This window comes from Petaurus breviceps, unplaced genomic scaffold (genome assembly GCF_028583685.1).
Source record: "Petaurus breviceps papuanus isolate PSGF00001 unplaced genomic scaffold, PetGlider_PUasm1.0 229, whole genome shotgun sequence".
NCBI classification, from domain to species: domain Eukaryota; kingdom Metazoa; phylum Chordata; class Mammalia; order Diprotodontia; family Petauridae; genus Petaurus; species Petaurus breviceps.
In genome coordinates this window covers 35990859-36005781 of record NW_027185903.1, presented here as the reverse complement: position 1 = coordinate 36005781, position 14923 = coordinate 35990859, and positions in this window count along the sequence as shown.

Genomic DNA, 14923 nt, shown 5'->3' with positions numbered 1-14923 from the left:
TAGAAGCTTAGGCTAAGGTAAGGACACAATCGCTGAAATACCCATCAGGAAGCCATAAACTGGAGCCTCCAAAATTCTAAAGAATAAAGGAGCTGCTTAGCCACCTATACAGACAAACCTTGCCTCACAGTGCCATCTGCTGGTTACACAGGAAAAGAAAAAATTTATACTCTGGAGAAAGTGAACGGAATGACAAGTATTTGTTACATTTTTATTATGTGCCAGGCATTGTGCTAAGTACTTTATACATATTTATATCATTTGATACTCACAACAACCCAGGGAGATAGAGTTAATGTTATTTCAATTTTACAGTTGAGCAAACTGAGGCAGACAGAGATTAAGTGCCTTGGCTAGGGTCATACATTAAGTATCTGAGGCCCAATTGGAACTCAGGTCTTACTGACTCCAGGACTAGGACTCTAAAACCCCTGTATCACCTACCTGTCTCTAAGGTAGAAGGTAAAAGAAGGGTAAAGAAGCAAAGTAGGTGCTTCATTATACAGTAGAAAGAAACTTGGATCTGTATTCACAGAGCCTGGATTTCAAATTCTAGATCCCTTATTACTAACTAGTTGCTGATGGCACTATGAATAAATAATTTCCCTGAACCAGGTCTCAGTTTCTTCTTATGCTAAATAGAGGAAGAAAGGAGTTTGAGTCTGTCATCTCTGACATTGTCTCTTTTAGTGTTAAATCCTATACTCCTATGGAATAAAATACTGTATGAAGGAAAAGCATAAAAACATGGAATAAAAGAAGAGATAGAAGAAGAAAGAGAAATTGTATTTGAAAAAGGAACATAAAGAATGTATGAATTTCATTTGGAATATTATTAAATTCTCTGTTCTTACCTAAGTGGAAATAGCAAACTATCAAAATTTCAAATGATGTTTGCTCATTTTTGAAGAGAAAATGTGTAGCCCTATTGGGGATATTATAAAGGTAAAATAGTTCTGATTAGGAAGTCTGAAGGGAAAAATAATAAATGTGTAAAAATTGAATCCTTCTAATTGTTAGATGCCATAATGGGAACTTGGGACTCACAAATACACACACACACACACACACACATATACACATACACACACTTATAAACTTCTTAATAGAATTAGAACCCAGCATTGTATAGATACCAATTTGTCATGCTGCTTTTAACTCTGCACTTTTCATTTTCTACATAAATGTATTTCTGAACTTTTCCATTTTAATTTATAAAATCAGTAGTAGCATAAAGAATCCAATCTCACAAAACCTATTATCTTTTCCTCTGGGTTTGTAGACTGCTAAAGTTTTTTTGTAGATTCATTTATCTACCTAATTTGTGAATGAAGGTTAGTTGTTCATCTTTTCATCTACTTAATATCAGAGTTGCTGCCAGGGCATTAATGCTCACTGGCTCTGGGAGAATATGTAATTAAAATTCTGGATCTTGCCATAAAGAAGCAATGACTAGAATAGTTACTGGGAGCCAAGATGCCTGGTTAACTTTACTCTTAATATCATGACCTTGGAAGAGTCATTCATTGCTTTATTTATTTAGGTTCTTCTTAAATTGGAGACCTTAGATAGATGAGCCCTGGTGGGTAGGGCAGGCAAAGTAGGTACTACCTATCTCCTCTGATTTCAGGAGTGCTGAATGGTGTCCTTGAATAAAAATATCTCCCTCGCTAATTTTTTGGAACTGAAACACAATCTGATTATGGAAGAGGAGGGAATAAGCATTTATATAACACCTACTATGTGCCAGACACTGTACTAATATTTTTTACAGATATTATCTCTTTTGATCCTCACAACAACCCTATGAGGCAAGTGCTGCTATAAATCCCATTTTACAGTTGAGAAAACTAAGGCAAACAGAGATTAAGTGCCTAGGGTCACACAACTAGGAGGTATCTGAGTCTGGATTTGAATTCAGTTCTTTCCTACATCCAGGCCCTGTACCCTATCCACTGTATCACCAGCTGCTTCTGATTAGGTTAAAGTATTATAGGTGGCGCAGTGGATAAAATGCTAGGCCTGAAGTCAGGAAGACCTGATTTAAATCTGGCTTCAGACACTGACTAGCTGTGTGACCCTGGATAAGTCATTTAACCCTGTTTGCCTCAATTTCCTCATCTATAAAAAGAGCTAGAGAAGGAAATGGCAAACCACTACAGTATCTTTGCCAAGAAAATCCCAAATGTGATCACAAAGAGTCAGAAATGACTGAATAATAATGACAACAAATTGTATTATCTAGGAAAGGTAAAATGTTAGCCAGTTCAATTGGAGATTAGCCAATATGATTAAATTGTTACCATCCATTATGATGTATCAGGGAGTAGGGTCTTGAGGGAAATGGGGAAAGAATCTGGACTTAGTATTATGGAATCAAAAAGTTGGAAGGGATTCCAGAGGTCACCTAACCCTATCCACCTTATTAATCCTCTTTATAACAATCCCAATAAGTAACATCATTTAGTCAGTCAACAAGTATTTATTAAATGCTTGCAATATGACAGGCACTGTGCTAACTGCTAATGATACAAAGACAAAAAAATTAAACAATTTCTGCCCTTCTAATGGGGAGACAACAGATATTGTTGTTAGGTTGTTTTTCAGTTGTGTCCAACTCTTCATGATGCCATTTGTGGTTTTTTTTTTCTTTTAGGCAAGGATACTGAAGTGGTTTACCATTTCCTTCTCCAGTTTGTTTTACAGATGGAGAAACTGAGGCAAACAGGGTTGATTAAGTGAATTGCCCAGGGTCACACAGCTGGTGTCTGAGGTCAGCTTTGAAGTCACAAAGATAAATCTTCTGTCTGATTCCAGGTCTGACACTCTACCCACTATGCCACCTAACTGTAGAAATATATACATAATGAATACAAGGTGTTTATGGAAGAGAGGGGGATAGCAGCCAGAGAGGTAATCAGGAAAGACCAGAGTCTTGAAGGTAACCAGGGAAAGTGGTAGAGGTGAGGAGGGAGTGCATTCCAGGCAAGGAGGGACAGCTAGTACAAAGGTACAGAGCCTAGATTGTATGTATGCAGAACACTACAGGCCAGCATGATTGCATCCCAGAATGTGGGGAGGGCAGTAATGTCTAGGAAGACTGGAAAAATAGAAAGGAGCCATTCTTCACTTGAACACTCTGAGAGGTCAGGAAACTCACTGCCACCTAAGGCAGTCTATTTTACTTTTTAGCAGTTTTAATTGTTAAGAAATGTTTCCCTCCTTTGAGATGAAATTTACCTTCCAATAGATTTGCATATCCTATTTCTGCCTTCTGTAGCAAAGCCAAACGAGTTGGTGCCTCTTCTTCATGATAGCCTTTCAAATACTCAAAGATGACCATCATGTACTCTTTAAATATTCTCTTCTCCAGGCAATATATTAGTGGTTTCTTTGGCTCATCCTCATATGACATGTCTCCAGTCTCCTCACCATACTGATGGCCCTCCTCTGGGCTTGTTCCAGATTGTCAGTCTCCTGGAAATGTGTTGCTCAGAACTGAACACAATCCTCCCAATGTGGAATGTTCAAGACAAAATACAAGGGGACTTCAGCCTCCTTTTTTGCAGATATACTTCAAGGTAGGGGAGGGCAAGGTGGAAAAGTCTGGAGAGTCAGGAGCAGAGCCAAGAGAGAAGTGAGCATGTATGTGCATTTTCTCAAGTGGTGGTCCCAGTTTATAACATCAATGGAGTGAGATCTGGAAGAGTCCTTAAAGATCATCTGGGCTGCCATACTTATTTTACAGATGAAACTGAAGCCCATGGATGTTAAGAAACTTTCTCAAAGCCATGAAAGTTGTTGTAACTTGTCCTTTGTTTCTGAAGACCACTGACATCATATCGAATGATGTCTTAATGTGCCATGTTGGATTTAAGTAAGGCAGAGTTGTGCAAAGCCATCAGCCTCATTCTTTCTTCCAGATTCATCAAAGTCTAGTGACAAGACAAAGTCAGGGTGACTGACAATGGTCCAGGATGCAGTGGATGACCTTGGCATCTTTGATGTCTAACCAAACTCTAAGCACTCCACAACTCCTGCTTCAGCTGCCTTCATGGCCATTGGAACAAATTATTCTCATCTGCCCATTCCTCTGGGAAAAGTCTTCCCTTCCTTCAGGTAGGCAGCCCCCTAACTCACCGATGGGTTTTAAACCTGTCAGCTGTCCTCAACCTGGTTTAGCCCATTTCCCAAGACTGTTTACTGAGGTGTGGCCACTGCCTATGCCACAGCATCTTGGAGCCACAGATGACAGTTGGGTGACAGGCAGATGTTAAAGATAAGTGAGCAGCTCTAAAATAGGGCTCATCAAACCCTCTCATTGGAAGTGCTGGTCCTCCCTGAACACTCCAAACATCTAGATGGTCTCCCCTCCACAAGTAGTAGGCAGCAGGAATAGGATTTGAACTCAAATTCTTCAAGTTCAAATCAAGTGTTCTTTCTACAATACCACACTGACCTGATTCAATTCAGTTATATTTAATTAAATTCAGCAAGCATTTAGGTTCTTATTCTTTACACTATTGTTACCTAATTCAACAGTATATCATCTTCTACTCTGAATCCCTATCATCATTCCTGCTTTGCCAGACCTCATCCCTAGATTCCTTTCACCTTCTACCTCTTATACTCCAGTCCTGAATCAATAACTGCATTCCCAGATTTTGACCATAGGCATTTTAAATTCAATATATACAAAATTTTACCTAATGATCTTTCTTCCAAAATCTTCGACTCTTCCAAACTTGTCTATTTCTATTGATGACACTACAGTCTGTCCATTCATGCAGCCTCAGAGTCATACTCAACCTACTGCTCTCCCTCAGGCCACATGTCCGGTCAGTTACCCAGCCTTGTTGATCCTACCTCCAAAACATCTTTCACATCTGTTCTCTTCCTTCCACTCAGAAGGCCACCACTCACCCAGATGATTACAATATCCTTCTAGTTAGGACCCCTGCCTCATTTATCCCCTCTCCAATCTATTCTCCACACAGCTACTTAAGTTATATCCCCAAAGCCTAAGTCTGACTATGTCACTCCCTTGACCACAGGATCAAATACAAATCCCTCTCTTTGTCATTTCAAACCCTTCACAATCTGATCCCAATTTACCTTTCCAATTCCTCCCCTTTACCCACTCTTCAGCAATAACCAAACTGCTGTTCTTCACACATTTAATTTTCCATCTTAATTCCTTTGCATTGACTATTCCTTATATACCAGGAATGTACTCCCTATTCACTCTCATCTTTTAGAATTCCTAGTTTCTTTTGGTGCTCAGCTTAAACACCACCTGCATGAGGCTTTCTGATTCCCCAAACCTGAACCTGAGTTCAAATCTGACCTCAGATACTTATTAGTCATGTGATTCAGGGAAAATCATGTAACCTCTGCCTGCCTCAGTTCATCCATTAATGAAACAGGGATAATAATGGCATCTACTTTCTAGAATTGTTATGACGATAATATTTGTGAAATATTTTGCAAATCTTAAAGCACTATGTAAATGCTAACTATTATTCTTCTTCTTTCCCCAGTTACTAGTTTATCACCTACAAAATTATCTTGTATTTATTTCAAATTATCTTGTATTTATACTCATTTTGTATAGACTCATATATGTACATGGAGTCTTCCCTGTTCGAGTGTAAGCTCATTGAGGGCAAGGACCACTTTCCTTGTGTTTCTTTTCTTCCTATGCCAATGCCTATCGCAGTGCCCAGTACATAGTTACATACTTAACAAATGTTTATTGATTATCTGTAGTGCCTACTATGTGCAAAGCCCTATACTTGGTACTAGGGATAAAAAGACATATATCAGCACTCTGTTAGCAAGGATCACATGATTTAATAAATGGGATGAATGGAGAGAAAGACAAGTGTACAACCAGGATAAAAGTCAGGGATGTTGTTCTTGTTGTTCTTAGTCCTTCCTTCTCAAAGAGGACCATGACCTCAGGGAGCAGATACCATGACATGCAAGTGAGTTGGATTTAAGTGAGGCAGGGCTGTGCAAAGTCACCAGCCTCACTTTCTCCTCTGAAGTCATCTGGATCCAGTGGCCAGATATAGATCAGGATGACTAAAGATGGCCTCCATGTAGTGGAAGGCCTTAACCTTTTTAAGCTAAGCTCTTTAACAAGTCTCAGTTTGACTGAGATAACACCCATTCAGTGATTAAGGCTAGATAAGAAAAGAGTCAGAGAACAGCTTCTTTTCCTAGTCAAAAGGAAAAATCAATCTGTGAAGGGAAGGCCCTCAGGAGTTGTGGTCAAAACAGAAACAATTGCTATTTACTTCACTCTGAGTCATTCAGGGCCTAAACACTGACCAAGTAGGACTTGGGCTGGAACCTTTAGTTGGCCAATCAATGAAAGCCTGGGAAGGAAGGAAGGAAGGAAGGAAGGAAGGGCGGGCCATGTTGCCCAACTGACCAGTTCTACTTGCGTCTCCAGTGGGGCAGCTCTTTTTCTACTCACAGAGGTTGTTGTTTGTCCTTTCTTCTTGAAGAGGACCATGACATCAGGGAGGTGATGCCATGACATGCAAGAGAATTGGATTTAAGTGAGGCAGGGCTGTGCAAAGTCACCAGCCTCACTTTCTCCTCCAGAGCCATCTGGGTCTAGTGGTGAGTTATAGATCAGGATGACTGGGGATGGGGAGTAGAATAAGTGCAAAGGAGTGGTTCAGGCTGAGTGCTAGGAAAAACTTATGGTCAGAGAGAGGATAGCATCAAAGGGAGAGGTCAGGGAAAAGAGGGGTATCATCTGAATTTGACTTTGAAGGAAGGAAAGGAGAATCACAGAATCTCTAAATTAGAAAAAAACTCAGATCATCTAGTCTAATAAACCAAGACTCGGGGTGGTGGGACATGATGCATTTCAGAATTGGGGCAGGAAAAGGTGTTGTATGTGTAAAGGCAATGAGTTGGGAAAGCAAAGCATAAGAATGAAGTATAGAAAGAAATTGTTTTGCTTCAGAATATAAGCATCATAAGGGCAGTTAGAAAAAGCAAATTAGAAGGGGCAGCCAGGTGGCTCAGCGAGTAAGAGCACTGGCTCCAGTGTCGGGATGACCTGGATCAAATCCGGGCTCAGATACTTAGCACCACACCTAGAAATAACTGGCTGTGTAACCTTGAGCAAGTTACTTAAGCCCAATTGCTTAAAAAAAAAAAGGAAATTAGAGAAAAATTGGGGCAGGTCTTAATTTCCAAGATTAGAAATGTATACTTATAATACTATATCCAAATACTTCTAATTCTATACTGTCCTATATGTTCCCCAGTATATAGTGGGGAGTCACTGAAGGTTTTTAATCAGAGTAATATGTTATTGGAAATAGCAGCATAGTTTTATTTCTTCAACAGTATATACTCCAACACTAGTGAGTAGGGGAGGTTTGAAGGGACTAAAGGTTAGTCAGGACTATCAGATGATCAAGGGGCTTTCAGTGGTGAAGGAGGTCAATAAATGATTAACTATAGAAGCAAAACTTATTAGAGGGGAAGTTAAAGCCAGAACAAGATTGATAGACTGAGATAATAAGTTGAAGCTTAAACACTTTGGCAACATAATGAGATGATGGAACTCATTGGAAAAGACCCTGATGCTGGGAAAGATTGAAGGTAAAGGGAAAAAGGGAATGGCAGAGGATGAGATGGCTAAAGGTCATGGAAACAATGAACAGCAGCTAGGACAGACTTTGAGAGATAGTGGAGTATATGTGGTCCATGGAATCATCAAGAATCTGAAACAACTGAATAACTGAGCAATAACAAAAATCTCCCAGGATTACTATGACTGAACAACAACAAAGAGGGGACAAGAGTGAAGAACAGTGAAAGGAAGGAAGACATTAAGGGAGTGGGAGGGGTTAAAAGACTAGAGATTATTATTATTATTATTATAAGAGAGGGGAAATTCAGATTTCAGGATTCTGGAACAGTTTTGAGTAATAGTGAGGAAATTGACATAGACTGGAGATAAAGACTAGGAGCTGAGGCCTTGGAAGGACTGTGAAACCAGAGTGCTAGATAGGATTTTTTTCTTTTTGGAGGGGGGAGGGCAGGGCAATTGGGGTTAAGTGACTTGCCCAAGGTCACACAGCTAGTTTTTGTGTTAAGTGTATGAAGCCAGATTTGAACTTAGGTCCTCCTGACTCCAGGGCCAGTGCTCTATTCACTGTGCCACCTAGCTGCCCCCTCTATAGGATATTGAAGTCTCAATGTGAAATGTTATCAGAAGGGTGGACTATGGCTAAGGGGACAAAGTCATAGAACGAGATGGAAGAGGTTGGAGAGTGCCATGACAAGAATCTGGAGGCAGTGACTATAATATGTCACTCTATGTTTCCAAAGTTCAGGGCTATTAAGGAGTCCTCTGAACTTGTCTCTTTGAGTTGCCATATTTTCCAGAAACACTGGACCCAGAGCACTAAGGAGGCCCTGAATGCATTAAAGATGAAGCCCCATCCCCTATCAACTGACATAGCTTGTTGTTTGCATCCCAAGCTAGACTCCCTGTGTGTCCTTGGGAGGCCAGACAAGCAACAGCTAGTCTGAACCAGGCTGGGAAAATGCTTGTGCATCTGGAGGTCCTTTGCAGATAAGCAAACCCTCCTATCTTCATAGTCTAGAAGTTCCTGAGGGAAAAAAATGAGGCTTTTACCACCGCCTTGTTCCTCCTCTTCAGGAGGGGTTTTGTCCTTTTACCCACCTTTCCTGTGCCTGTCCCCTCCTATGTCACTCCTCTTCCTGTTTTCTCCTGATCTTTTTGTATCAAAAATATGCAAATTTCTGTAAGGACTGTGAACCTTTTGGGTTCCACATGCATGTTCATTTCTCTTGTAATAAACCTGGTTTTCACATAAGTCTCTTGACATCTCGGCTGCCTGTTGACAAATGGTGGCAGTGGGAAGGCAAAGTTAGCAAGTGATAGTGATAGAGCAAGATTCTGAAAGTAGCCACAGGGAGACAAGTGGGCTGACTGGCCCTCCAGGCTGAGTGAGGAGGAGGTGATGGGTAGGGCAGAGGAGGAAAAGGTACATTGAACATGAAGCAAGGCTGTGGTTTTCAGGGGAAAAAAAAGACAGATTTCTGGTGTTTTGAAAAGGTTAGGGACATTGAAGAGTAAAAGATCAATGATGAAGGGAAGTTAGGGGCAGCTAGGTGCTGCAGAGAATAGAGCACTGACTGTGAAGTCAGGAGGACCTCAGTTCAAATCCAACCTCAGACACTTGATATATTTACTAGCTGTGTAACTTAGGCAAATCACTTAACCCCAATTCCCATGCCTTCCCCCCTCCCCCCAAAAAAAAGACCAAAAAAAAAGACTAAGGGAAGTTAATTAAAAATAAGATAATGGTTGCAAAGGACATACTGGGAAAGGGAAAGGGTAAAGGGAGAGATAAGGAAAGAGTAGGTAAGGCTAGGTGAATAAGGGTGAGAATGAGGAAGAACATAACAGCAAAATGGGGCTCACACCTAGGTTTAGAGAGATGACACGCCTGACATTTTTCACAGATGCATCCTGCTTGTGAGCAAATTCACCCAAAAGCAAGGCTTTACATTTATTCCTCTTAATTAAAAAAAATTAGATTCAGCTCCCTAATCCAGCCTTTAGATTTCCACTTCTGGCATCCACCATATAAACTGTCACTAAAAGCTTTCTGTCACCTGCATATTTGATCAGTTTGCTATCAGCCCTCTACATAAGTAATTGATCAAAATTGTTTTTAATAAAAGAAGAATGTGGAAAGAGCACTCCATTAGAGACCTCATTTCAGATTTACATGAATTGATAAATCACCATTCTTGCATGCTATTATTCATCTATCTCTGGATCCACCATTGTTACCAGAATGAGGGAAGTAGGGCAGTTGAGCTATGAAAACAAGGGAGACAGCAGTTGCTGCCAATTACACTAAGGATTCCATCCTAAGACTGCTTGAAGATAGGAGCAAGAACATCCTAAAAAGCTGGACTGGTGTTCCCATACTGGCTTAATGCTGTGACTGTAGCAGATCTTGTGGGGTTGGAGGAAGGTGGGCAAAAGAGCCTTTCAAGATCTCTTTGTAGCAGAGCAAGGCAACTCTTGGGGTCCAGCAGGGATCCCTACATGGCTTCTTCTATGGGTATATAGGTACCTCTCTGCTCTGGGTCTCTGAAGAAATCTTGTGTACCAGGCTATGCTTTAAGTTGCCTGAGGTGACATACTAGTACCAGATTTGGTGTCAATATTCTCCAAAGTTAAAGTCCAATTAAAATCCTACCTGTCCTCTTCATGGAGCTAAAAAGTCCACAAGTGTTGCACATTGTACATGTTTTCAGACTTTTTCAATGTATTTATCAGTGTGCTGAATTTTTCCTCATCTTTTTCTTTAAAAAAAAACTGTTATATACAATGACTCTCTAAGATAGGGTGGTAGAGGGATATTGGGAGAAACTATGATGATATAAAAAACAAAAGATTGATAAAACTTATTTTTTTAAAAATTCTGCCTGCCACTATCTGTATGACCTTGGGCAAATCACCTTATCTCCCTAGACCTCTGTTTCCTTATCTGCAAAATGAGGAAGCTAGATAAGATGGCTTTCAGGTTACCTTCCAGTTCTAAATCTATGATCCTACAAGAAAACACCAAAGGATATGGGCAATAACTTTGACGCAAGGCCGATGACTGCCATGTTCTTGACATTTTCTGACCCCTTATTGTCTTTGGTGTGCTTATGTCAGAAATCACGGGACCCTGATTCTATATCATGGCACTTCTCTGATGTGCTAGTCATATAATCCTATCAAAACAAGAAATGAGATTACTTTGGCTTGACTTGTTTGTGATAAGGCCATGATGCATACATACATGTGTATGTTATATATAACATAGTATGGTGTGTTTAATATAGTAATGTTATATATAATTACATATATATTTATAGATGGATCTTTTTATTCCTATAAGTAATTTCCATCAGTTACAATAATGCTAGAGCATCTGGGTGGTACAGTACTAGAGTGCTAGGCCTGGAGTCAGGAAGACCTGAGTTCAAATCCAGTTTCAGGCACTTACTAGCTTTGTGACTTTGGGCAAGTCACTTGGCCTTGTTTCCCTCTGCCTCCTCATCTGTAAAATGCCAGGAAAACCCCAAATAGGATCACAAAGAGTCACACATGACTACTTTCAACAACAACAAAGTACTAATACTAATAGTGGGATCACTGAGTCAGGAAGGATAAAAAGTTTTGTAGATATACCGTGTTTCCCGAATAATAAGACCTATCCCGAAAATAAGCCCTCCCCTTACTGTGTAAGATTCCTCGAAAATAAGCCCTATTGAGATTGCTACTGTAGTGAAGGTAATCCCCTGCGCTACACGCTACATTACGGTACCCTCTGTATGTACCGTCCCCCCCCCCCGGGTGAAATGCACGCTCCGAGCTGTATCTAATCAGAGCTGCAGCAGTGAGCGTGTCATCCTGTTCTTCCCCAGTGATTTGCTTATTGAATAAAGGTACATTTTTTTGTTCATATTTACCTGTTTATTAAAATTGCTGTCAATGTTCATTAAAATAAGCCCTCCCCTGAAAATAAGCCCTCTGGTGTTTTTCTGTCCAAAAAAATAATAAGACAGTGTCTTATTATCGGGGAAACACGGGTAATGCCATTATCTACAGACCAGGCTGTCATTTGTTGTTAGGGGGAAGTGAATCAAAGATTTCCAGCCTTTTCAGTATTCTCTAAACAACCCAATCCTTATAAATTTACATAGAAAGCATCATATGAAGAGTTAAAATCAGCTTCCCCATCACAGTTTTGTTCATTGCCTTTTCCTTTTAAGAAAGCAGATTCCTTTTTAGAAAAACCTGTAAAGACTTACATGAACTGATGCTGAGCAGAACCAAAACATTGTATACAGTAAAAACATTGTGCAATGACCAACTTTGATAGACTCAGCTCTTCGCAGCAATACAATGCTCTAAGACAATTCCAAAAGTCTCATGATGGAAAATGTTATCTGCATCCAGAGAAAGAACTATGGAGTCTGAGTGCAGATCAAAGCATACTATTTTCTCTCTCTCTTTTTTTCTTTTCTTACGTTTTTTTTCCTTTTGTTCTGATTCTTCTTTCACAACTTGACTAATGTGGAAATATGTTTAATATGATTCTACATGTATCTGATTACATACCGTCTTGGGGAGGAAGGAATGGAGGGAAGGGGAAAATTTTGGAACTGAAAATCTTATAAAAGTGAATGTTGAAAACTAAAAATTATTTTTTTTGAAGGAAAGAAAGTAGATCCCTGGGAATACTTGCCAAAGCCTATGGTTATGATAAGAACAAAGAACTAGAATGGCTTTCTAATCAGAAGTCAAATGGGGGTTGAACTGAAGGACTCAGATGAGGCAACAGCAGAGAGGGCAGTTTTAAAAAGTAGATAATTTTAGTCGAGGTATCTGACACCTGTGAGGAGCATTACAGACATAACAAAAACTGTTAGCTTTAATATTCAATATCCGTTTGCCTCATTCTCCACTTGGTCTCTTCTGGACAAGGGTCTAGATCAGTAACATTAAATTCAAATCGAAACAGATACCTGCAGGCTGCATACTGACTTGGAAAACCACAAAATAACACCATCTCTATTATATTGTATTTGCATCTATTTTGTTGAACATTTCCCAATTATATTATAGTCTGGCTGCACTGGGGAGTGTTGCAGGCCCTCCTGGAAGTACAGTCCTAGCCACTCTGTTCTACTGACTGATGTGTTGATAAATGTTTAAGAAGCAGCTTTCTGGTAGGGGGGGTGGGGGAATGTATGGATGATACACTTCTAAATTTAATCTGAATTATTTATATTTTCACCATCACTCTAGACAATCAACAAAACAACATAAGGTTTGGTGGGCTCCAGTACAGTACTCAGTCTACCTCATTGAAACTTAGAAGTCCAAAATCCCAAAAAGTGGGTACACGTCTTGGACCCCTCTAGCCCTGCTTTCTGACCATAGCAAGAAAGGGAAACGTAAAAAATCCTTTTGGGTGTGCCAGCATCATCAGAAACCACTTTGCCAGTTTCTTTCTTCCAGAATCATCATTACCCTAGGTCCTAGGCAGGGAAAGTATCTTAAGAAAATAAGAGGGCAAATTGTGTGCACAAATTACATTCATATAGGTAGGCTTACTGTACAACTTCATGTGGTATTAAGCAATCAATCTTAACAAGGATGGATCAGAGTTAAACAGGAAGTACACAGCCAATGCTCTGCTGGAAGGATATTATTCATGCTGTGTTGTAAGGTAGGTCTTCTCATGTCCCTGTAAATGGTCTTTTGCTCTCCTGGACTGTGCTCAGCTAAAGAATCCCTGCACACCCATACTGGACTCCAGCTTGCCTGTCTCAAGTGACACAATCACTTTTGGATTGGTCAGGATTGAGGGCTAGGCACACCCAGGATACCAAAAGCTGACTGAATGGCTTTCCTGGGTTGCTATGTAGCTGAATTTTTATAGTTCTACCATAGTTGCTACAGCAACACCCAATTGGTTTTGTCAGACATTGTGGTTTACCTATTTGTTGGCACAGCACATCCTGTTTTTGTAAAATATCCTTTTTAGGGTAACAGCAGTCAGTCAATTGAGTGAACTCCCAGATGTAGGCCCCAAGTAATCAAGTGGGGGGAGGGGAAGGTTGTATGTATTTATATGTATGGGTGGAATTCTTCCATTGGCCAAATTGAATATTTAAACAATTCAAATTTCCCAGCAATATAGTATGTATTTGGTGAGCACTGTGCATATTGTAAACCCATAGTTTCACTATCTATTACAGAGTACCCCTCTATAATAGATAGTGAAACTATGGGTTCCAGAATTGCTAATAATTTTCTTCCTTTTTTTTATCATTAGAGTTTGAGCACTTTATTACATGGTTTACTGATTCTTTGGGGGTAAGGGAGAGCGAACTGTCTTCATAAATTGTGGTATAAGAGGTGGAGCTAAATCCATTTTTAAAAAATCCTACTACTTTGCTATTTACCCAAGTTCTTTTTTTAATTGAATAATGAATCCATAAAATTGTAAGATTCAGAGCTACAATGAGCCTTAGATTTTATCTAGTCCAAACTCACTCAATTTAGGAAACTGAGGCATAGAGGGGTTAAGTGACTTGTCCAAAATCAAAGGAATAGCAATAAATTTCTGAGGAATCCCAATTCTGATTCCAAATCCAGCACCCTTTCTGCTATCTCCCCAATGTTCTGTGGTCTGCTATCTAGATAACAATCACTGCTAACATTTGGATAGCATCTATTATGTGCCTGGCACTGTACTGAGCTTTACCATCATCATCTCATTTGGTCCTCATAACCACCCGAGGAGATTTTGTTGTTGTTGTTCAGTCATTCAGTCATGTCAGACTTTGTGACCCCATGGACCACAGCACACTAGGCCCTTCTATCCTTTGCTCTCTCTTTCCCTCTCAAAGTCTGAGCAAGCTCATGTTCATTGCTTCCATGACACTGTTTGTCCATCTCACCCTCTGCTGTCCCCTTCTCCTTTTGCCTTCAATCTTTCCAAACATTGGAGTCTTTTCCAATGAATATCATCTTCTCATTATGAGGATGAAGTTTTTAAGTTTCAGCTTCAGTATTTGACCTTTCAATGAACAGTTTGATTAATTTCTTTAAGTACTAACTGATGTGATCTCCTTGCTGTCCAAGGAACTCTCAAAAGTCTTTTTTAGCACCACAATTTGAAAATATCAATTCTGCAGGCACTCAGCTTTTTTCATAGTCCAACTCTCCTAGCCATACATTGCTACTGGAAAAACCCTGGCTTTGACTCTATGGACCTTGGCGAGGTGACATCTCTGCTTTTCAGTGCACTGTCCAGACTTGCCATAGCTTTCCTTCCAA